The sequence below is a fragment of the Gorilla gorilla genome, chromosome 8, assembly GCF_029281585.2.
Source record: "Gorilla gorilla gorilla isolate KB3781 chromosome 8, NHGRI_mGorGor1-v2.1_pri, whole genome shotgun sequence".
NCBI classification, from domain to species: domain Eukaryota; kingdom Metazoa; phylum Chordata; class Mammalia; order Primates; family Hominidae; genus Gorilla; species Gorilla gorilla.
Genome location: NC_073232.2, coordinates 122,514,818 through 122,538,305, shown reverse-complemented (window position 1 = coordinate 122,538,305; position 23,488 = coordinate 122,514,818). Strand labels below are relative to the sequence as shown.

At 35.9% G+C, this 23,488-nt stretch overlaps 1 protein-coding gene across 12 annotated transcripts in view; it reads right to left on the bottom strand.

The window, feature by feature from the left end:
* Positions 1–23,488, bottom strand: part of MXI1 (MAX interactor 1, dimerization protein) — an 82,010-nt gene that overhangs the window by 18,528 nt on the left and 39,994 nt on the right. The window lies entirely within an intron of this gene.

The window sequence follows — 23,488 nt, the reverse complement described above, 5'->3', positions numbered from 1 at the left end:
TTGACCTCTCTTTCATTATACTGTATCACTTTTTTTTTTTTTCCTGACCACAAAGGGCCCAACTGAAGAGTAGTTTTTGAGAGTAACTTTTGGAGGCAGCCTAGCATAACACAACACCTGGCACCAATCCTGGGCATGCCCTCCTCTGATAAGGCAGAAATTTTCTCAGTGTTATATATAGTAGGGCACTTACAGATGAGCACTTTTAGGTAGATAGAAAGTGAACATGCCTTAGGAACTACTTTATTTTTTAAAACCCTTCTGAAAAGGGAAAGGTGTTTGATAGATTAACAACAATTACAATTATCTCCTCTTTATCAAGTAAAAGACTGGGTTCAAGTTATATCTGGGTTGCAACATTACACTGTGTGACTTGCTTCTATTTATATTTGTCTAAATCTTAGTTTGACTCTCCTCTAGAAAAGCCCAGGAAAAGATTAAATGAGAGAGGAATCAAAGCTCTAGTATTTATTTTATATGATTCCAGCCTCAGCTCAATACCATTACAGTTTTCTAAGGACTGCTACACAAGTGCTATTATTTTCATTTCATCAATAGCTCAGGAGAACAGCCCTGAAAAATCTATACAGTTCCAGGGATTTGAGAAAAGAAGGAAGAGACAGGCGGAGGGGAACATGTTTTATTTTGTTACCACTGCCAGTCAATATTTTAGTTGTTCATCAGGCAGGTTGTGTGGCTCTCTTGCCTAAGTATATTCCAACAACAAGAACATATTGACCACTACTCCAACTAAAGAAGCCAGTAGAGTATGGAGGTTAAATTTTCCAATCTTGGCTACATTTCCTTTCAGATACTGCAGGATGAAAGTTCTAAAACATCTTTCAGGATCACCAACAACTGTTATCTCACAGAACAAAAGGCATATGAAGGATACTTTGACATTTTGGAAAATAAGACCCAACATATATTCTGTATTGTCTTCTAAAAATATCAATATTTCTTGAACATTGCAAATCAGCCAAACCCATGCTCCCTCATTCATCTGACCCAATATATGCTAGCAGTAAATTCCAACTGTTTTCAAGGACATTCTAAGGGCCCCATCACCAAATTGCTTCTTTAAGAAAAATTCTTTTCCATTATAAAAATAGCAGTCTTGAAAAGTCAACCAGCTCTATCTAAATTGTGTTATGTTTACAAATGTTTTAACTGCAAAGATGGGATTTCTAATCAAAAAAAGAACCTTATTTAGAGAAGAGTGATTTTTTTCACAGCTTTGTCGAATACAAGCTGTTCTGTAAAGGAATAATTGTGAATCAGGCTGGAATAAAGTGAATCAAGATGGAAAAAGCCTACAAACATTACAATTCTAAAGAAAAATGACATATTTGGTTGCATCAATGGTCCAAATGCCAAAGAGTTCACTTTTGACAATGACACCAACAGATGGCTCAGAAAAAACTATGATGGCTGTCCTCCAAGACAGTAACCAATATATTACAGAAACATACCCCTAACATCTCCTTACTAAAGCCCAATAGCAATATTTTATCGAAGAACTGATCTAAACTTGGTTTGATTTTATTTCTATTTTTTATTAGGGTAGTAAGTCCCCATATAGTTACCACATATTGTATTAAGACTGTCTTTTTTAATTTGAGAATTCCTCTTTTAGGATTCAAAGGGAATAGACACCCTCATTTTAGTCATTATGATTTCTGATGAAGAAATCTAAGTGTACCTTTTCCTAATTTCCAAGTTTCTCCCTTATCTTAATTTAGCCATTACACTTCAACATTAGAAAGCCTGTATCTTTCTCATTTGATTTTAGATTTTAAAGGGTCAGTTTTACTCTAGTTACTTCAGGATAAAAGTATCAGAAAATAAAGGATTCTATTAAACATACATTTTTCTGTAATGGCATAAAATCCCCTATCAACCTTAGTTTTTAGGGAAGCTTATAAGAGATAGGTTATGGGTTAAAATTTTTAAAAATCAATAATCACAGGTTGATGCACTAAAGCAGGCAGAAAGTTTTAAAAGGCACAAGATTTCCCATGCAAACATCTTGCTTGGGGTTCTCTATTAAAGGATGAGAAGCACTCAGATAAAATATAATGTACGACGTGAAATACATGATCTCAAAAGTTAGTAGGCTCTTCATCATATAGGGCCTGCTAGAATAAAGTTGACATCTTCCATAGTACTCCAAAACAGAATGACCTCTAAGAAATTATGGAGGGCTAAGGAACTGGATGTTCAGGTATCCTCATTTACTCAGAGGTAATGATAGATTGATCTGTCCCAGTTGAGGCTTTTGGTTGTTTTCACAAGACATTTGGGCATTCACCAACATTGCCACCACAAAAAGAGGGAGAACCATTGTAGACACTCCTTCATAGAAAACACAGCCATTAAAAATGACACTGTATTAGGCCGGGCACGGTGGCTCACACCTGTAATCCCAGCACTTTGGGAGGCCGAGGTGGGTGGATCACGAGGTCAGGAGTTCGAGACCAGCCTGGCCAGCATGGTGAAACCCCGTCTCTACTAAAAATACAAAAAAATTAGCTGGGCATGGTGGCACATGCCCTTAATCCCAGCTACTCAGGAGGCTGAAGCAGGAGAACTGCTTGAACCTGGGAGGCAGAGGTTGCAGTGAGCCAAGATCATGCCACTGCATTCCAGCCTGGGCAACTGAGCGAGACTCTGTCTCAAAAAAAAAAAAATGAAAGAAAAGAAAAAGACTCTGTATTTTAGCTGTCATCAGAGACATACCAGAAAAGCGACCATAAATTAATAAGAAGGTTGTATCACATTCTCCAAATGTACTCTCAGGCCTATATCTATCTTATCCATGCTGAAAAGCTGCAAGTTCACTTTCACCCCAGAGTAAGTGACAACTATAACGATTAAAAGAGCAAAAGAGACTCAGATGTAGTATTTCTCCTGAAAGCCCTTTTAAACATACTGAAAACATGATAAAAACCAATTACGGCAAACTCCAAGAGAGAACCATGCAGAGGAATAACCACTCGTGTCTAAGCAGTTCATATTAGCCTCAGCCCGTGATAACCCCCTGCTATGAGTTTACCTCAACTCCCATCTCAAACACATACAACTTAGCACTTAATTATATGCTGCTTATAGGAGCTTATAATATCTTTTGTCTTCTACCTAGACTATAATCCTCCAGAGCAGGGCTCAGGACCTCTACTTCTTTTATCCTATTCCCATTACCTAGCACACAGTCAATGTCTAATAAGTGCTTGTCAGTTGATTTGTAATTATCTTTATAAGTCCTCTGTCAGTGTCAGGAACTATACCACTTCAAATGAACTCCCATTTCCACCAAAAATTTCAAATCAGAACACATCATCTTGGGGTATATAAGACTGTTAAGAGACATTAGCATAATTACCCTAGATTGATAATCAAAGGAAGTTCAAAACAAATCCTAAACTTTCAAGATCAAGTAATCAAGGAAGTTTGAAACAAACCCTAAATCTAAAGTTTTAACGTATTTCCTTGTTATGTCATCTAAAGTGCAAGGGGTGAGGAAGAAGAGTCAGAGAGACGAGCCAAATTGTACTTTATTGAATATAGTAAAACTGTTGCTAAAAGATAAACAATTCTTAACTATTATTTATTCCTAACCAATGTTGGGCCTGTACTAGCATCTAACTCCTCCGTACTCAGAGCTCTATCAAAACCTTCACCTGTCAAGAAAGATGTGTCCATTTTGCAAATTGAAGGTGCCAAACTCAAACATATATTTGAGCTCCAGCTTTTTCATATCCGAACTAAAAAAACCTAAATAGAAGTAGAATACAGTTCTGTATACCATTTCTAGAAAACATTTCTCCATCGAGGACCACCATTTGAAAAAAAAAAATTTTTTAACATAAAGCACTAACCAGCACTAGCCTCAAGCTAATGTTTAAAAATCAATTTTTTTCTATGCCATTTAACTAATACTAAACTAAAACATTGTTGACTACAATTTTAAATGAATGGAATTTTATTATGGCAAATTATAAAGCCAGTTAAAATCTAGAAAATAATACGATAAAGTTAACAGGAATTTGCCTGAGTAAATTAATCTACATAAGAAATCTTCATCTGGATGAAATTTAAAATTTTATGATCTCAAGAATATTTAAAAATCAATTACTAGGACGGGCGTGGTGGCTCATCCCAGCACTTTGGGAGGCTGAGGCAGGCGGATCACGAGGTCAGGAGTTTGAGACCAGCCTGGCCAACATGGTGAAACCCCGTCTCTATGAAAAATATAAACATTAGCTGGGCATGGTGGTGGGTGCCTGTAATCCCAGCAACTCGGGAGGCTGAGGCAAGAGAATCATTTAAACCCAGGAGGCGGAAGTTGCAGTGAGCCAAGATCACACCATTGCACTCCAGCCTGGTGACAGAGCGAGACTCCATCTCAAAAAAAAAAAATCAATTACTAATATATTTCCTTCTAAGCACAGCAAATCAGAATGTGCTAAACAAAACTACTTTCAAAATTTCTAATACAATGCCCAATACAGCAGGAACAAGTTTTGGTATACCATATTTGAAACTCACTAAAATAGTTATAAATTACTTTCTTTTTAATAACCTCTTATCTCTAATCGCTTCACAGCCTTCAAATGAATCAAACTCAGAACTCACATATATGTAACTCATATACCTTTGTGGAAAAAAAGATGTGTATATGTATCTCTCTCATACACACACACACACACACACTTTTAAATTATGGTAACAGAAAAATGGCTCCAGATGAACCCATTGGCCACTTCAATAATAATCTCTGTAGCTAGCAGCATGTATGGAAATTAAGAACATCCTGAGATATTTTCCTAAAGCTATTAATTCTAAACTAAGAGAGACAATTAGCTTTCCAAAAAGGAATGGGTCTTCCTAAGGCTCTGTCCGAGATCACTGTTCCAGCAGATCATGGAAACTTCCATGAAAGATTCCATTTCTGTAAATAATTCTACAGGCCTTAAATGATGTCAAATTAAATAGCTGTGAGAAGAAACAAATCAGAAGGAAAATAGGATTAACACAACTGCAGATGAAAATCATAGAAAAGGGTATATCTCGAAAAGCAAGCTGAAATCTACAAAGATGCTATATCAAATTATAGAGCTATTTAGACAGAACAGGGTAACAACACCTCAAGGGCCAGATACTTGCATAAATTCCAAAAATTCTAAGGAAAGGTTTCCATAACAGAAAAGATCTGTCACAGCTTCTATGCTAATTATAGTAAACTTGAAGTCACAATGGAGTTTCTTGGTCTGCTGTACCAATTCAAATACAGAAAAAAAATGTACTTTCATCTGTAAAACCATTGCACTCAAGAGGCATTTTCTCATGGTACAACTTTAGCAAAGAGGTCCCATTATGAAGCACAATCACCACATATTTCCTAAGTGGGTCATATTACCTAGAATATTCTATGGGGACAAACTGTTCTCTTTGAAGCAGGAGTGGAGAACAAAACTATTTTCCTTGGAAAGGGAATATATTTGCAGGGTAGCAAATATCTCACTATGTGCCTTCCTAGAATATTTTCTATCTCGACATGGCAGGTTTTACCAGCAAAGACAAAAACAAAAAAAACTCAGCTATTTATTTGACTTGGCCAAAGTCAACTTTTTTCTCTGAATCTAACAAAAGGTGCAAAGCCTGCTACAGAAATGTTCCTTACTAATTCACCTTAAGTACTAAGTGCAAGGCACCGTGTCAGATACAAAGACAAGCAAGTTACAGTTTCTGCCCTCATGGAATATATATGCTCTAGCAAGAATATAAATGATGTAGAAAGGGAGGAAATAACAGTATAAAGTAGTATGGGTTAAAATTCATACAAGTGACACAAACAGTGAATCTGAGATAGGAATTTAGAGAGATCAGTTTGGATAATCAGGAAACGCTTTGTGAAAAATTATGTATCTTAGCTGTGCATCTTGAAGGTAGTGTAAAAAACTCTGTCTGTGAATCAGAAAACCTAGTTTCTCATCCTGACTTTGTCATTAACCAGACTGGTAGAGCATATTACTTAGAGGGACTTAGATTTTCAGTACTCTACTAGATGATCTTCTAAGGTCTCTCCCACCTTTATTATCTGTGGAAATGTATGAATAGAATACACCTATTGCCTTTTTAAAAATCTTACTTTAAAGTACTGTAAACTAAGTGGCTCAAAAAAAATCTTTTTTTAAGTTCACAAATTAATGCACTCTTACTACAGAAACTATGACAATAAAATCAACATGATCGTTTCCCCTTGAATCTCACTCCTTTCCCCAGAAGTAACAAAAGTGTATCCATTTGACATCTCTTTTGAGGTATGCCTTTTCAATGCATTTACATACACATACATGTACGTATAGAAATACAATCATCCCTCAGTATCAATGGGGGATATCAAAATCCCCAAATGCTGAAGTCCCTGATATAAAATGGTGTAATATTTGCATATAACCTATGTACATCCTCCTCTATACCTTAAATCATCTCTAGATTACTTATAATACTTACTACAATGTGAATACCATGTAAATAGTTGTATATTGTATTGTTTAGGGAATAAGGACACAGGGAAAAAGTCTGTATATGTTTAGCATAGATGCAATTTTCCCCCCAAATATTTTCAATCCATAGTCGTTTGAATCCACGGATGTGGAGTTCACAGATACAAGAGCCAACTGTATGTGATTTTGCTTTGTTATTTTTTAACATAAATGAGATCATATTGAAATGCCATTTTGCAATTTGCTTATTTTCATTTAATATGTCTTGGAAATCTCTCCACATACACATATACACATACACATATACACACAAGTAAAAAGAATATCTACATCATTCTTTTTACTTGCTACATGGTATGGATGTATCATCATTTATTTAGTCATTCCCCTGTTAACAGAAATTCATGTTACTTCTAATTTTTATTATAAACACTTTTGTTATTCTTGTTCATGCCTATCTGTACATGAGTAGAAGTTCACAAGGCAGGGGGAGTATATAGTCAATCTGAGCTGAAGTTATAAAGGTAGAAAATATAGGAGAAGATGAAAAAGCTCAGACCAGGCATCCATATTTTCAGCAAAGGGAGAAATGAAGAGTCACAATGGTATACTGGAAATATCTTTAGACTAGGAGATGGGAGATATGGGTCCTAGCCATTGATTCAAAAACTAGATCTAAGAGTAAAAAGTGGGATTGGGTACTTCAAATAGCAGAAATTTTTAGTCTAGAAGAAATCTTAAAGATCATTCATCTCTATCACGTAATTTTAGAGGAACTAAGGTCCTGTCTGTAAACCACAATATGATTTGATGACCTCTAGAGCTTTGGCTTTTGCCTCACACTCTCTTGGAGGGGTAAAAAAAAAAAAAAATGGTTTGAATAGTCATTATGATAAATGCTACAGGGGGACAATGAGAAGTGAAAATGGCCAATCCATAGAAGGCTGCAATTAAAACACAGCATAACTATCTAGTGGACCCAGTCAGCACAGCTCTCATTTCCAACGCTTAGCAACTCTGCAAGCAAAAAAAATAAACAGTAGACATGTCCTAGAATTAGGAATGGGGCTTGGCAGATTATCAAAGCAGTGAGGACATTATTTAAAAGCTACTTTTATTGTCTAAATGGTTAGGAAGAAAGATTCCAACATACTGACCTGTAGCTACTTTCTCTTCAGATTGTTTATAGACAAATATTTTAGATGAGCTAAGCTGTGCTCCTTGTTTTGTGTAAGAGCAGTGTGCTCTTTCCTCCTGGTATATGGCTCACTCCATCCAGTGATCACTGGAGCCTATTAAAGTGACTGATGAGATACAACAATATAATACAGTTACAACCACAAAACCAGATTTCTGGAGCCTGAGCAAATATAAACTTGTCAGAGAATACAAAAAAGTGGCCAGAAGTTATAACACAATAATGCCTACCAGATTAACTACATTTCCTTAGAAGTCACTGGTAAGTAGTTTTCCAAAAGGGACAGGGTCCTGAATGTTCCTGAGCATTTAAATTTCAGAATTTGTATCTATATCTATCCATATGAGTGTGTGTATGTGTACACACAGCTTTGAGGAGTGTGTTTGTAGTATACACACAAATATATGTTTCTTAGGGCAAATTCTAGTCTTATATAAATATTTACTACTTATCAAAGTACTTCATTATAAATTAAAACCTTATTATAGCTACAGTACCATGTATTATAATAATCTTTAGATATTTACAAAGTACCAAATTTTAAATGAAGTGAGATTCTAAGCTGATTTTTCCTGCTGGTCTTTCATTTTGTGTGTGTGTGTGTGTGTCTCAAGTGTTATATATATGTGTATATCTGTGGGCGTATGTATACACACACACACACACACACACACACACACCTGTATCAAGGAAAATGCTTCAGAAACAGCAGAGTAACAACTAAGTTTCTAATATGCCAATAATTACTTAACTCAAAAATTCACAAAACTGTACAAAACTTTACATGTAGGCAGGGATTTCAAAGATCATCTAGAGCTCCTCCTTTAATAGCCAAGAAAAGCAAGACTCCAAGAAGTGGTTTAACTTATACAACATTCACAACCTATCAGTAGTAGAGATGAAAGGAAAAATTATGTCTTCTGACTTCTGGCATGATACTCATGTCAATGCATTACATATCTCCCAAGGGCCATCTGTGTTGGATTCTGGGTATCATTTTTGACAATTTGGATCCAAAATCATGTTTAGTATTAAAACCTATCTTTCTCCATTGGCTTTTCCCAAAATAACAAAAACAAGGAAGTCATTTACTTATGAGTTAAGTTCCAACTTTTCTTGATTTAGAAGATGTGAGTATAAGCAGTATGTCATGTGTTTGTCATAGTGCTGATTAATTATTTTCCAAACAAATTCGTCTTAAAGAACTGGTTAGCTAGTAATCAGATTAGGAAATTCTGTTGTCATTACTGAATCCTAGTTTAGACCTAAAGTTTTTCACTATTACGGGACTTTCACTGTCATGGGATTGACATTATTTACTAGAATAAGCAGAAAAAGATAAGCAAGCAGTAAAGAATTATCCTCTTCCTCAAAACAGCTAAAATATATCAAAAAATCTGAATCTCTTCATTTTTAGAATATAAATGCAAGATACTAACAAAGTCTCTCATCTAATAAAAAGAGAGATTTTTTACTGATTTTCCTCTTGGCATGCTTTAATTGCCAAAATTTGTACCAGAATAGAAATTATCTTTAAATGAAGAAGATTCTAGTTTAAGTATCTGAATTGTGCTTACTATTGAACTTGCAATATTTATCACAGCATTTACAATGGACAAATTCCTTTACAATATGCAGCAAAAGAATTTAGCAAAATAACATATTGCCTTAAAGTCTAGTAGGATTCTCCTGTGTAATTATTACAAGCATCAGTACTAAAAGTATAGTCAGTTTATGAATCAAACACATTCCTCAAAGCTGCATATAAAATAAATTTGTTTATATTGCATCATCTAAAATATCTCAAGAAAATCTATTAATTAAACTCTTCCTGTTGTTTTTTTAAATTACAAATTCATACTTTGAGAAGAACTGTTTTCTTAAACAAGTTACAGCTTAAGTTAGGCACTCTGCAATCACTTGCATAAAAAGCTACCACAACTTCGCTATAATATACCATGTCAATTATTCAAGGTCTGACTTATTTATTTCTATACAAAATTTTAGAAGCTGAATTTCAAGTTATAGTACTTCTGATTATTTTTTAAGATCTCATGATCTCATTTCTTCCCACACATCAGTTGTAGAATTGCTTTAAACTTTAATAACTGGCTAGCTGAAGTACTAAAAACACTTGGTTCCTACAATTCAGTCTTTGTCTCCGAATGAGCCTCTGTCACCTTGCTGTATATGTAACCTAGGTCAGGGAGAAGAAAGCTTAGTCTTAATGAACTATTTCTAACAAAGGTCAGTATAGAAACTGTGAATCTATCTAGACACAACTGCAATGACTTCATTGTACAGACTGCATTTTAGATGTGTAATTTTATCCTGGCTACATTTCCTGTATTTTATCTCTAAAACCTGCACATTACTTCATCTTTATCTCATATAGCATTCATTTCTAACTCTAACAGGTGCCTATCTCTGCCCTCTGACAACTATTTTTAGTTGGTCTACAGTTTTCAGTATTCCTATCCCTATAGAAATTACAGTTAAAATATTCATTTACTTGCATACAAAAAGAAATACATGAATTATATAGCTCTCTGATAAATGATACTGTTCTTCATACTGTTTGATAATGTTAATTTACATATTTATCTGGTTCCTAAGAAAATTCAAGTAAATGAGTGTCACCTACTTTCTAAGAGTTTCATAAGAAAATTCAATTAAATGAGTGGCCCCTACTTTCCAAGACATAAGTGTTCTACAGTAACCCTCTATAATTCAGCCCTGCAACTGGACTCCTACTGTCTAAAAAAGTACAAAGAATATAATTATCTTCTTCAGGACTTTTGCAATAATTAAAAGTATGGGTATCAATTTTCTACCTTTAGGCTAAAAATGGGAAGTAACCACCATTTTTATTTGCCAGAAATAAAATCCAGAAAACTGGATCAGTAGCTACTTCCTGATCACTGGACAATGTTGTTTTTCCTTTCCTCCACAACTATACTTCTTAATTTTGTTGTTCAAGGCATAACAAATACAATCAAGTTATATTCTGTTACATCTTAAATGAAATTTATAAAACTAGTAAATTCTTTCAATATCTACTCTTAATTTTGTTAGATTTCATTATTAATTAGAAATCCTTAAAACCTATACCTCCCCCCTTATTTTTATTTCCAGAGGGTTTTTGTTTTTTGTTTGTTTTTTAAACACCTATTATGCCATGAATTCACAGGGAATAGGTTCCAGTAGCTCAGGCATCTTTCCACTGGTTCTTATAAAGTATGCGTCTCTGGATAGAGCAGGCTGGTGCTTCAGCTGAACCCAGAAACCTTTCTCTTTGGCTTATTTTTCTGATCATTTTCCTTCATGCATTTCATGAAGCTACCTCAGTTCTTAAGAGTGCTTAAAAAATATGCTCAATTCACATATTAATTCTCTTGGCAAGAATCTTGCCCTTCGCAGTGGCTCATGCCTGTAATCCCAGCACTCTGGGAGGCCAAAGCGGGTGGATCACTTCAGGTTAGGAGTTTGAGACCAGTTTGGCCTATATGGCAAAACCCCATCTCTACTAAAAATAGAAAAAAATTGCCAGGTGTGGTGGTGGGTGCCTGTAATCCCAGCTACTTGGGAGGCTGAAGTAGGAGAATCACTTGAACCCGGGAGATGAAGGTTGCAGTGAGCCAAGATCGCGCCATTGCACTCCAGCCAGGGCAACAAAGCGAGACTCCGTCTCAAAAAAAAAAAAAAAAAAAAAAAAAAACAAAAAAAACTTGCCCTTGTTTGTGTACAACAATGCTAATAGCATGCTTGCAGTCTTCCAATTTTGCCATGGTAACATTTGTGGACATTTCTTTTTGAACAGTACCCATTCCTTTGATATCTACAATATCATCTTTCTTGTAGAATTGCATGTCTGTGGCCAAAGGAACAATTCCATGTTTTCTAAGAAACCCAGAGAACGTATATCAGAAGTCTTTCCTCTTTCCCTTTATGTTTGTTATTTTGGTAAATTACTGGAAGATGGTAGTTCCAGCTGAAAGAAAGGTATATTCTTTTCATATGCTAAATAGAGACTAATCTTTCTCCATTATTAAATACTCATACCACATTACATACTGGCACCACATAATATATTGAAAACTTACCTGTGGTTAATTACATGTCTTAAGTAATTGCAAAGTGTTGAGCCATCTGTGCAGTGCCATCAGCTGATGATGACATTATCAGTTTTTAAGTGCCAAACTGCAAACTCAGTGGACTTTTCAAGACCTTTCTCTGATCAGTGGTAACTGGTATGATGAATGGATGACTACAAAGTTGGTGAGCAACCCTAGATGGTCATCTTAGTAACTGTGAAGTGGTATCTTATAGTTTTGATTCACATTTCCCTAATGACTACTGATATTAAGCATTTCACATGTATATTGGCCATTTCTTTTTTTTTTTTTTTTTTTTGAGACGGAGTCTCACTCTATTGCCTAGGTTGGAGTGCAGTGGCACAATGTCAGCTCACTGCAACCTCTGCTGCCCTGGTTCAAGCGATTCTCCTGCCTCAGCCTCCCGAGTAGCTGGGATTACAGGCATGCGCCACCATGCCCGGCTAATTTTGTATTTTTAGTAGCGATGGGGTTTCTCCATGTTAGTCAGGCTGGTCTCGAACTCCCGACCTCAGGTGATCCGCCCACCTCAGCCTCCCAAAGTGCTGGGATTACAGGTGTGAGCCACTATGCCCAGCTCACTTTGATAAATTCTAATGTGTCTATTTTTTTCTTTTGTTGGTTGTGTTTTTGGTGTCATATGTAAAAAACCAATGCCTAATGCAACATCATAAAGATTTACACTTATGTTTTATTCTAAGAATTTTATTGTTTTAGCTCTTAAATTCAGGTCTATGATCCATTTTGAGTTTTGTGTATGGTGTGAGGTAGGGATCCAACCTCATTATTTTGTATGTAGGTATCCAGTTGTGTCAGCTTTATTTGTTGAAAATACATTACATTGTCTTGTGATCCTTGCTAAAAATTAGTTGACCATAAATGTGAGAAATTATTTCTACACACTCAACTCTATTCCACTAATCAGTAAGTCTGTTCTTTGGTCAGTTCCATACTGCCTTGATTACTATAGTTTTATAGTGAGATTTGAAATCAGGAAATGCAAGCTCTCCAACTTTATTCTTTTCAAGATTGTCTTGGTTATTCTGGGTACCTTGCATTTTCATATGAATTATATGATCAGCTGTCAATTTCTGCAAAAAAAAGGAAGCTGGAACTTTCATAGGGCTTGCACTGAATCTATAGATCAATTTGGAAAGTACGGCCATCTTAACAATATTAAGTCTTCCAATCCATGAGCACAGGATATCTTTTCATCTATTTAGGTCTTCCTTAATTTATTTCAAAAGTATTTTGTATTAATAGTTTTCAGTGTACAAAGCTTTCATCTTCTTGGTTACATTTATTCCTAGGTATTTTATTCTTTTAGATGCTATTGTACATGTAATTATTTTCATCTTACTTTGCCCAATCCATCAGAAGATTCACTATCTATGGCAGATACAGCCTTATGAAATGTATTTCTGAAATAATAAGACTTGAAAGTTGAAATCACACCTTGGTCCAATGGGCTGCAGAATGGATGTTGTGTTAGCATACATGAAAATAACATTAATATCCTTGTACATCTCCATCAGAGCTCTTGGGTAACCAGGTGTATTGTCAATGAGCAATAATTTTTTTTAAAAAATTTCTGAGTAGTATGTCTTAACAGTAGGCGTCAAATAGTAAACTATGCTATAAACAATGTGCTGTCATTCAGGCTTTATTGTTCCATTTACAGAGCACAGGCAGAGGAGATTTAGCCTCATTCTTAAGGGCCTAGAATTTTCAGAATGGTAAATGAGCACTGGCTTCAACTTCAAGTCACCAGCTGCATCAGCCCATCAGCCCCTATTAAGACAGCCCAGCCTTTGAAGCTTTGAAGCCAGGCATCGACTTCTCTTCTCTATGACTTCTGCTCTAGCTACGAAAGCCCTGGATGGCATCTTCTTCCAATAGATGATGGTTTCGTCTACTTTGAAAATCTGTTGCCACCTTCGTTGATTATTTTAGCTAGATTTTCTCAATAATTTGCTACAGCTTCCACCTTAGCACCTGCTGCTTCACTTTGTACTTTTGTATGGAGATGACTTCTTTTCTTAAACCTCATGAACCAAACTCCGCTAGCTTCCAACTTTTCTTCTGCAGCTTCCTCCCCTCTTAGCCTTCACAGAATTAAATAGAGTTAGGGCCTTGCTCTGGATTAGGCTTTGGCTTAAGAGAATGTTCTGGCTGGTTTCTATCCAGACTACTAAAAGTTTCTCCATATCACTCATAAGGCTGTTTCACTTTCATATTTGGATGTTCACCAGAGTAGCACTTTTAATTCCCTTTAAGAACTTTCCCTTTGCATTCACAATTTGGCTATTTGGCACAAGAGATCTAGCTTTCAGTCTATCCTGGTTTTTGACATGCCTTCCTCACTAAGCTTAACCATTTCTAGCTTTAAATTTAACGTGAAATACATGTGACTCTTTGTTTCACTTGAACACTTAGTGGCCATTGTAGGGTTATTAATTGGCCTAATTTCAATATGGCTGTGTCTCAGGGACAATAAGAGGGAGAGAGATGGGGCAACAGCCGGTCAGTGAAGCCATCAGAACACACACAACATTTATTAAGTCTGCATCTTATATGGGCATGGTTTGTGACACCTTAAAACAATTATAATAATAACATCAAAGATTACAGATCCACAGATCATCATAACGTATAAAATTATAATAAAGTTAAAAATATTGCAAGAATCACCAAAATACAACACAGAAACATGAAGTGAACATATGCAATTAGAAATTGACCTGCTTGACACAAACCTTCAATTGCTAAAAAATGCAGTATCTGCAAAGTGCAATAAATGAAGTATACCTGTGCATAAGATTATGATATCTGCAAGCAGAAATGGTTTTACTTCTTTCTTTCCAATCTGGATGCCTTTTATTTTTTTTTTCTTATCTAACTGCCCTGGGTAGAAGCTCCAGTACAATGTTGAGTATAAGTCATGAAAGTTGACAACCTTATTTCTGATCTTAGGGAGAAAGGATTCAGTTTTTCACCATTACAAGTGCCATAAGCTGTGGGTTTGTCATTAATGCTGTTTATCAGGTTGAGAAAGTTACTCTAAGGTATTTTCATATTGAGACATACTAATACCCTTTGCATCTTAGTAAAAACCAAGGCTAAAATGGGATTTTGACTAAACTTTCCAAAATTACAGGACCCAATCTAAAACTGTAGACTTTTAATCCAGCTGAAGTTATAGGTTAATTTCAAACCTAAAATAAAAGTTTGACTTCCCTAAGCCTGCAACCTGACTTTAATGCAAGCAAATACCCTTTAAGTACTATTAGTTGAGGTAAGAGTTTTAAAGAAAGTTCTGTGAAACCAATGTTGTTTCTTTCCTACTAACAAGTGTACATTTTTTTGTAGAATGTGTACACCGTGTAAAAAAAAGCATGCCCTTTTTAAACAAATATCTTAAAAGCACACAAAATAGGCAGTGAAAACCACTTCAGATATGCTCTTCCTGCCAAGGAATCCTAAATTAGTCTGATGATGTACCAAGAGAAAACAATGCCTAACGCTCAGTCATAAAGATTTACTCTTACGTTTTGTTCTAAGATAAGGCAGACCAAAACCATCACTCTCTCAAAACATCCATGTAAAATGGGGACACGATAGGCAGTATAGAAAAAAAAATGCATTCGTTATCGTGTCCAAACAATTGGAATAAACAGAACTAATCCATCAAAAATTCTAACATGAAAAATTTGAAATTTTTTACAGGATTCTTGCCTACAAGTATAAATAAATCTTTTCCTTGTAAAAATGCTTACCATTTTCAAGTCATGGGATGAGAAAGGAATAAAGATCCCACAAGTATAGCATAAACTTCATCAGATAAAGTGTTCTCCTTTATAAAATTACCTATCCTTATCTTAGTGCACTGTATGGTATCCTAAAGGACTAAATGAGTCCATATGCTTCTAAAAAAGTATGATAAACTCCGGCATGGTAAAAATCCTTTAAGCTGTTCTTACTTATCAAGTTTTCTCATATAATTTATTTACATTTTAAGAATTCATTAAATTTTCTATTTGCCTATTATAAAATTCTTTTATTATGTCAACTGAACTCTCAAGAGTATATATCTTCATCACTTTTCACTGAAGTCATTATAATGTGAAAACATGTTGATTATAAATCTACTATCACATATCATTTTTTCATTCAATGAATTTTTACTTAATGACTGCTATGTGCTAGGGTAAATAAGACAAAGTCCTGCCTTCCTGAAACTTATATTTTAGTGAAAGAAGTCAGACAGCATAAATGAATAAATAACTCAGACAGATATAAATGTTAAGGCGACATAAAAAGTAATGTGATAGAGTGTGACCAGGAGGTGATTATTATTCTCTAAGCAGATGACCTGAGAGTTGAGAACTAAATAATGATGAAGAACTAGAGCAGGGCTTTCCAAGCAGAAGGAACAGCAAGTGCAAAAGCCCTAAGATGGAAATGATCACGCTGTGTTTAAAGAAAAGAAAGGAAGCAATGTCAGAAGAGCTACAGAAGGGATAGAGTGGTGCACTTTGTAGGCCACAGATTTTATCTAATTGTAGTGAGAAGCCAATGGAAGACTGTAAACAGAGAAATGACTCAATTTGATATGTTCTTTGAGAAGATCACTTTTTTTTTTCCTTGCTGCAGTAGGCATTAAGAGAAGATAACTTTTGCAGCTATGTGAAGAAATAAGTAGTACCAATTAACAGAAAATACTTTTTTTTATTTATAGTGTTTCTTAGACCTTTGTTTTCCTTTCTGTTCCCAATTCTATCACCTGAGTGCTGACTCATATCTTTTTATTATATGGACTACTTCAGAAAGCATCCAAACTGGTCTCCCTGCTTCTACAGCTAGATTGTACTTTTTTAAATGCTTTGTACATGCCTATCTCTTTGCTTCAAAAGCCTCAAAAATTCACCACTGCCAATAAAATAAAATCCAAATTACTTGGCATTCAGTAACATTCCACAGTCTAATTCCAAACCACCTTTTCAGCCTCATCTTCCACTACTAATCTGATAAGACTCTGCTATTTAACTCAATACGGTCTACCCACTCCTTCCTGAACACAGCTTATGATGCTACATTCCTGCTTCCATGGCTCTACTCACACTGACTCCTTTCCTTATTCTTTTCTTATATTCAAATTATCTCTCTTCTTCACGGCTCAGTATACATTCTCCTTAACTACCCAGAGTAGTAGGTTTTGACTATGACCCACAGTATTTTATATCATAATCCAGTATACACAGGTTTCACAATTCCATATTTAACTTTACTTCATGCAGTGTACTTTGGTATTTTCTTCAATTTCTTTTTCAAAATGATTCACTAAATGATCACATAGACCACTAGTGAGTTTCATTTTTCAGTATGAAAAACACTATTAGTGTACCTTTCTAGACATTTACTGGTAACTTAACTAGATCATGGTACTGAAAGGTGAAATATAAATGCCAAACTATAATGATCTTAACCTTAACTAGAATAGAATAGGGTATCTTATACTTCATTTGATCTATCATGATGCCACACATGGTATTTATTAATTGTTGCTGAAGAGAAAGATTGATATTAACTGTAACTCTCATATTCATGATCAAAAAGGATCATGATTAGAACTGTTTTGTGTTTGTATCCATCTTGTTTCAAATTGTAGCTATGATGATAAAATGGCCAGTTTTTGACAGTTTGACTCAAACTTTCTGCCTTTCTACCTTACAGAATTATGCAATAGCCTTGCACAGTGGAGGAACACAGTAAGAACTCTATAAATGCTAATTTCCAATTTTCCCTCAGAGGTAGGTGAAAGTCCTTATATGGAGAATACCTATTACTACTCACTAGACATCCTTCTCTTTTTTTTTTTTTTTTTTTTTTTTAACAAATACTTAGTCACCTCTCCTTGGCCCTTCTAGCTTTGCCAAAGTTATAATAAGGGTAAGCCTTTTGTTTTGATGGAATAACAGCTATTTAAGGTTAAATGGCCTCTCCTGCAGTCAGCACTAAGGTTCTTGACCATCAGAGTCCTGTTAAAGTTGTTCTTTTTTTTTTTTTGACAAAGTCTTGCTCTGTCACCGAGGCTGGAATGCAGTGGTGTGATCTTGGCTCATTGCAACCTCTACCTCCCAGGTTCAAGCAATTCTTGTGCCTCAGCCTCCCAAGAAGTTGGGATTACAAGGATGCACCACCATGCCTGGCTAATTTTTGTATTTTTAGTAGAGATGGGGTTTCACCATGTTGGCCCTGCTAGTCTCAAACTCCCGGCCTCAAGCAATCCACCTGCCTCGGCCTCCCAAAAGTGTTGGGATTACAGGCATGAGCCACCATGCCTGGCCAAAGTTGTTGATTCTTTCTAAAACATCATCAGCAATTTGAATTAAGAAAATGAAAAAACAATGAGGCAATCTAAAATCTGTACTGATACTGAATTGTGTCTTCTCTGGCAAAGGACCCAACCTGTAAGATAAGCCAATGGGCAAAGTAATATCTTAATTCTTCAATCCCAAAGTCTCATTAAGTTTACCATGAGATGATTCACATAGGTTCCTGAGGAATGCAGAACAACTGAAGTATTTTGCTTCCCCTCCATCTCCTAGGCCTATTATGACCTGTTGTGGGCTTAGGGGGACAGGGTTGGTACATAGGTAACAAATGCTCTGAACCATCTAGAGCATACTCAGTATAACCAACAAGGATTTGGGCAGAAATCAGCTCCCAAGACCTATCCAAGAAAAAAATCTGAATTTCTCTATCAGTCCTGAAACTACCTAGAGCTCCCTAATGGGCTATGGGAATCCTGGGGTAATTGTGGATCACAACCAACTACTCTGGGCCTGCCAAAACCCAAATCTCCACCATTAGGCTTCCCTCGGAGATCTGGTAGTATGAACCTCAACATTTGGTGGCTATCATCTCCTTAAGGCCAGACCCCAGGGCTTCAACAATCTCACGGCTTTGTTTGAGATAGCTATCTGGAATTACTTAGCCATTCACCAGCAATTTAAAATCACCTACTCCAAATCTCACTGCATTTGCTCCAATAAAAATAATCTATGTTTTTTTATCATAACTCAGAGAACTTTATATCCAGAGTAGTAGGTTTTGACTATGACCCACAGTATTTTATATCATAATCCAGTATACACAGGTTTCACAATTCCATATTTAACTTTACTTCATGCAGTGTACTTTGGTATTTTCTTCAATTTCTTTTTCAAAATGATTCACTAAATGATCACATAGACCACTAGTGAGTTTCATTTTTCAGTATGAAAAACACTATTAGTGTACCTTCTTTTTTTTTTTTTTTTTTTTTTTTGACAAAGTCTTGCTCTGTCACCGAGGCTGGAATGCAGTGGTGTGATCTTGGCTCATTGCAACCTCTACCTCCCAGGTTCAAGCAATTCTTGTGCCTCAGCCTCCCAAGAAGTTGGGATTACAAGGATGCACCACCATGCCTGGCTAATTTTTGTATTTAATGTACTGTAATCAGTAACAACTGATACTGAGGTATCAGTTGTTCCAGCTTATCTAACTCAGAGAAGCTTATATCCAAGATTTCAGAACCACGCTAAAAAGGAAAAAAGCAATTTCTGACATGAATATGTTATATAAAGTGGCAAATTTTAAGGAATATGAATTACTTCAGGAATGTCTTTTCAGAACAAAGACAAAACTAATCTTTTCATAGTGAGTTACTATCTTCATATAACATCACACTCAAAGGCAGATCAAAGGTAAAGCCAAAATTCTATTTATTTTAAAGGATGCCAAAGCTAGAATAACTTTTCTTTGTTTAACACATCAAATAAAAATGATGCCTTGGTAAAAAGGACTGTTAAACAGAACTGGATGGGGGCCTTAAAATGTAAAAATAATATAGGGTTAAATTTTAAAAATATTCCTGTGCCACCTTCTTGCTAAACCACCTCCCCTATCCTAAGTCTACCAGTATTTTTGTTTTTTGCCAGACCACCACTGGTTACTTCCCAGAAGTAGGGTACAGATTATTCTTCTAAATTCGAGTTTTATTTTTGTCGATAAAAATCCCTTTTAAAAACAAATATATCTTGGAAAAGTTAATTCTATATCATCTTTCAATGAAGCCTCAGGGAATAGAGAGAGTAAAGGAGGAAAAAGAGTAAAGAGAGAGTGGAAGAAATAATTTGAGAAATAAACAATGTTTATTAGTCCTTTGGGCTAATAAAGAATATCTATTAGCACTTCCAAAGCTATTAGAAGATGATGAGGAAATCATGCCTTAAGTGAAGTAAGCTAGGGTAAGAAACCAGTCTGAAAGTCTTATATCTAAGTAAATAAAATAGGAACAAATGACTTTTATGGGAGATTACACACAGCCCAGGTAATAAAACCATATGTGTTATACCTATGCCACAGCTAGATGCTAGATTAAACAACTTATAATGGCATACCAAAGTAATACTATGGGTGATGCACACATTTTCTGTGAGGGTTTTTAAAAAGGTTATCAGTGAGTCAGAAATAATCTGCAAAATGCACTAAACAAAACTGAATCAAAGATTTTTTTTTTTATACTTTAAGTTTTAGGGTACATGTGCACAACGTGCAGATTAGTTACATATGTATACATGTGCCATGTTGGTGTGCTGCACCCATTAACTCGTCATTTAGCATTAGGTATATCTCCTAATGCTATCCCTCCCCACTTCCACCACCCCACAACAGGCCCCAGTGTGTGATGTTCCCCTTCCTGTGTCCATGTGTTGTCATTGTTCAATTCCCACCTATGAGTGAGAACACGCGGTGTTTGTTTTTTTGTCCTTGCGATAGTTTGCTGAGAATGATGGTTTCCAGCTTCATCCATGTCCCTACAAAGGACATGAACTCATCATTTTTTATGGCTGCATAGTATTCCATGGTGTATATGTGCCACATTTTCTTAATCCAGTCTATCATTGTTGGACATTTGGCTTGGTTCCAAGTATTTGCTATTGTGAATAGTGCCGCAATAAACATACGTGTGCGTGTGTCTTTATAGCAGCATGATTTATAATCCTTTGGGTATATACCCAGTAATGGGATTGCTGGGTCAAATGGTATTTCTAGTTCTAGATCCCTGAGGAATCACCACACTGACTTCCACAATGGATGAACTAATTTACAGTCCCACCAACAGTGTAAAAGTGTTCCTATTTCTCCACATCCTCTCCAGCATCTGTTGTTTCCTGACTTTTTAATGATCGCCATTCTAACTGGTGTGAGATGGCATCTCATTGTGGTTTTGATTTGCATTTCTCTGATGGCTAGCAATATGTAGAAAGCTGAAACTGGATCCCTTCCTTACACCTTATACAAAAATTAATTCAAGATGGATTAAAGACTTAAATGTTAGACTTAAAACCATAAAAACCCTAGAAGAAAACCTCGGTAATACCATTCAGGACATAGGCATGGGCAAGGACTTCATGTCTAAAACACCAAAAGCAATGGCAACAAAAGCCAAAATTGACAAATGGGATCTAATTAAACTAAAGAGCTTCTGCACAGCAAAAGAAACTACCATCAGAGTGAACAGGCAACCTACAGAATGGGAGAAAATTTTTGCAATCTACTCATCTGACAAAGGGCTAATATCCAGAATATACAATGAACTCAAACAAATTTACAAGAAAAAAACAAAAAACCCCATCAAAAAGTGGGCAAAGGATATGGACAGACACTTCTCGAAAGAAGACGTTTATGCAGCCAAAAGACACATGAAAAAATGCTCATCATCACTAATCAAAGATTTTTAAAGCTCCATTCCAAATAGTTACTAAAAAGAGTCCCTAGTCCAGTGTTAATGGTTTTCGCCAGGTTTCCAATGAAGGTCTGTCTCCCAAGGACCACATTCAAATGAAATAACTATAAAAGCCACATGTTTATCAATATTTAATCCATGGGCCCAAAACATACTCTATGATCTAATTTAGAGTAAACTTCAATTTAAGGTTTTATTTTTAGGATCCTCAGAAGTTTCATTTCTTAGTCTTTTTTGTTATGTTTAAAATAGCCAGATATGTCCTTCCTTTATCCACCCAGATCTTTAATAAATCAGAAATAAAAGGCAGAAAAGAGATTCTTTAAAACGAAGGAGTTTCTACCACTAACTACCAAAATGTCTTTGACTAGACCACTCAACTTTGAGTTCCAGTTTTATCCTTCACTCAATACTAGAGCCATTGTCTCCTATACATGCCTCAAATGCTAGGCACTGAGGATACAAAATTGAACAAAACAGTATCTTTGCATTTGGGGCATAGTCATTTGGCAGAAAGAGACATATGAACAAATAATTACGATGCTACCTATTCAGCCTTACAATAAGAGACAAGAACACAGCACTGTGCAAAGTAGTAAAAGCCACTGAGTCTGCCTGAAAAACTATGCTAAGCCTTTTCAAGGGGATTTGACATTTAAACTTACTCGCAATGAGGCAGTTGGGCTAGCCAATCTATTTTTTGTTAAAGGGAGGACAAAAAGTTGAAGGTCATGAGATCTTATTTGTCAAAAACAGCTGGTACATATGATTTCAGTTTGTTATTAATCTAATCTCTCTCATTTTTTTTTAAGACAGGGTCTCACTCTCTGTCACACAGGTTGGAGTGCAGTAGCATGATCATGGCTCACTGCAACCTTCAACTCCTGGGCTCAAGTGATCCTCTTGCCTTAGCCTCCTGAGTAGCTGGGACTGCATGCCACCACACCAGCTAATTTATTTTTATTTTTTTGGTAGAGATGGAGGGCATCTCACTTTGCTGCCCAGGCTGGTCTCGAACTCTTTGCTTCAAGCGATCCTCCCACCTGGGCTTTCCAAAGTGTTGGGATTACAAGCATAAGCCACCATGCCTGGCTGCTATTAATCTAATCTCTACACCAAAAAGAAAGTATTTTACTCTTACAATTCTTATGTTCTCTTCCAAATTTGTCCTCTTCTTCTATTTCTTTTCTCGATTAACAGTAATATCATCTAAGACTCAACTATCCATAGCTAACTAATCACCAATTTCTATTGACTCCATTCTATACTCTTTACTTTGTCTACTTCTATTTCAGTGGCCACCATCATCTCTTACCTAGATTACTGCAATAGCCTTCAAAAGCATCTTTATGCCTCTGGTATCCCTTCTCCCAACCAACCAATTCTTCAAACTGTAGCCAAAATGATATTTCCAAGACACAGGCTGATCATATGATAATCCACTTTAAAATTATTTAACTGCTCCCTATGGGTCTCAGGAAGTCTAAACTCTTGGGCATGGTAGACAAGACTCTTCAACACCTGGCGTGCTTTACTCTTGTTACAATCTTTTATAGTCACACTGAACCTTTTGCAGTTTCCTCAGTATACAACGCTCACTCACCATCCTCTGCAGAACTTTCCAAGACTCCCTTCAAAAAGGCATCAGGTGACCTTCCAAAATATCTTTCAGTACCCTGTAGTACCTTCTGCTTCTCCATTACCATACTTACCACATTATATAGTACTTTAATTACCTGTCTTTCCCTTACAAAGTTCTGAATTCCTTAAGGACAAAAACTATCATATATATCCTTGTATTTCCTATATAAAGCATTCTGCCTGCCTGGCACTGACATACAGCTCGTGTTTGATAAATAGTTGTCGAATGCAT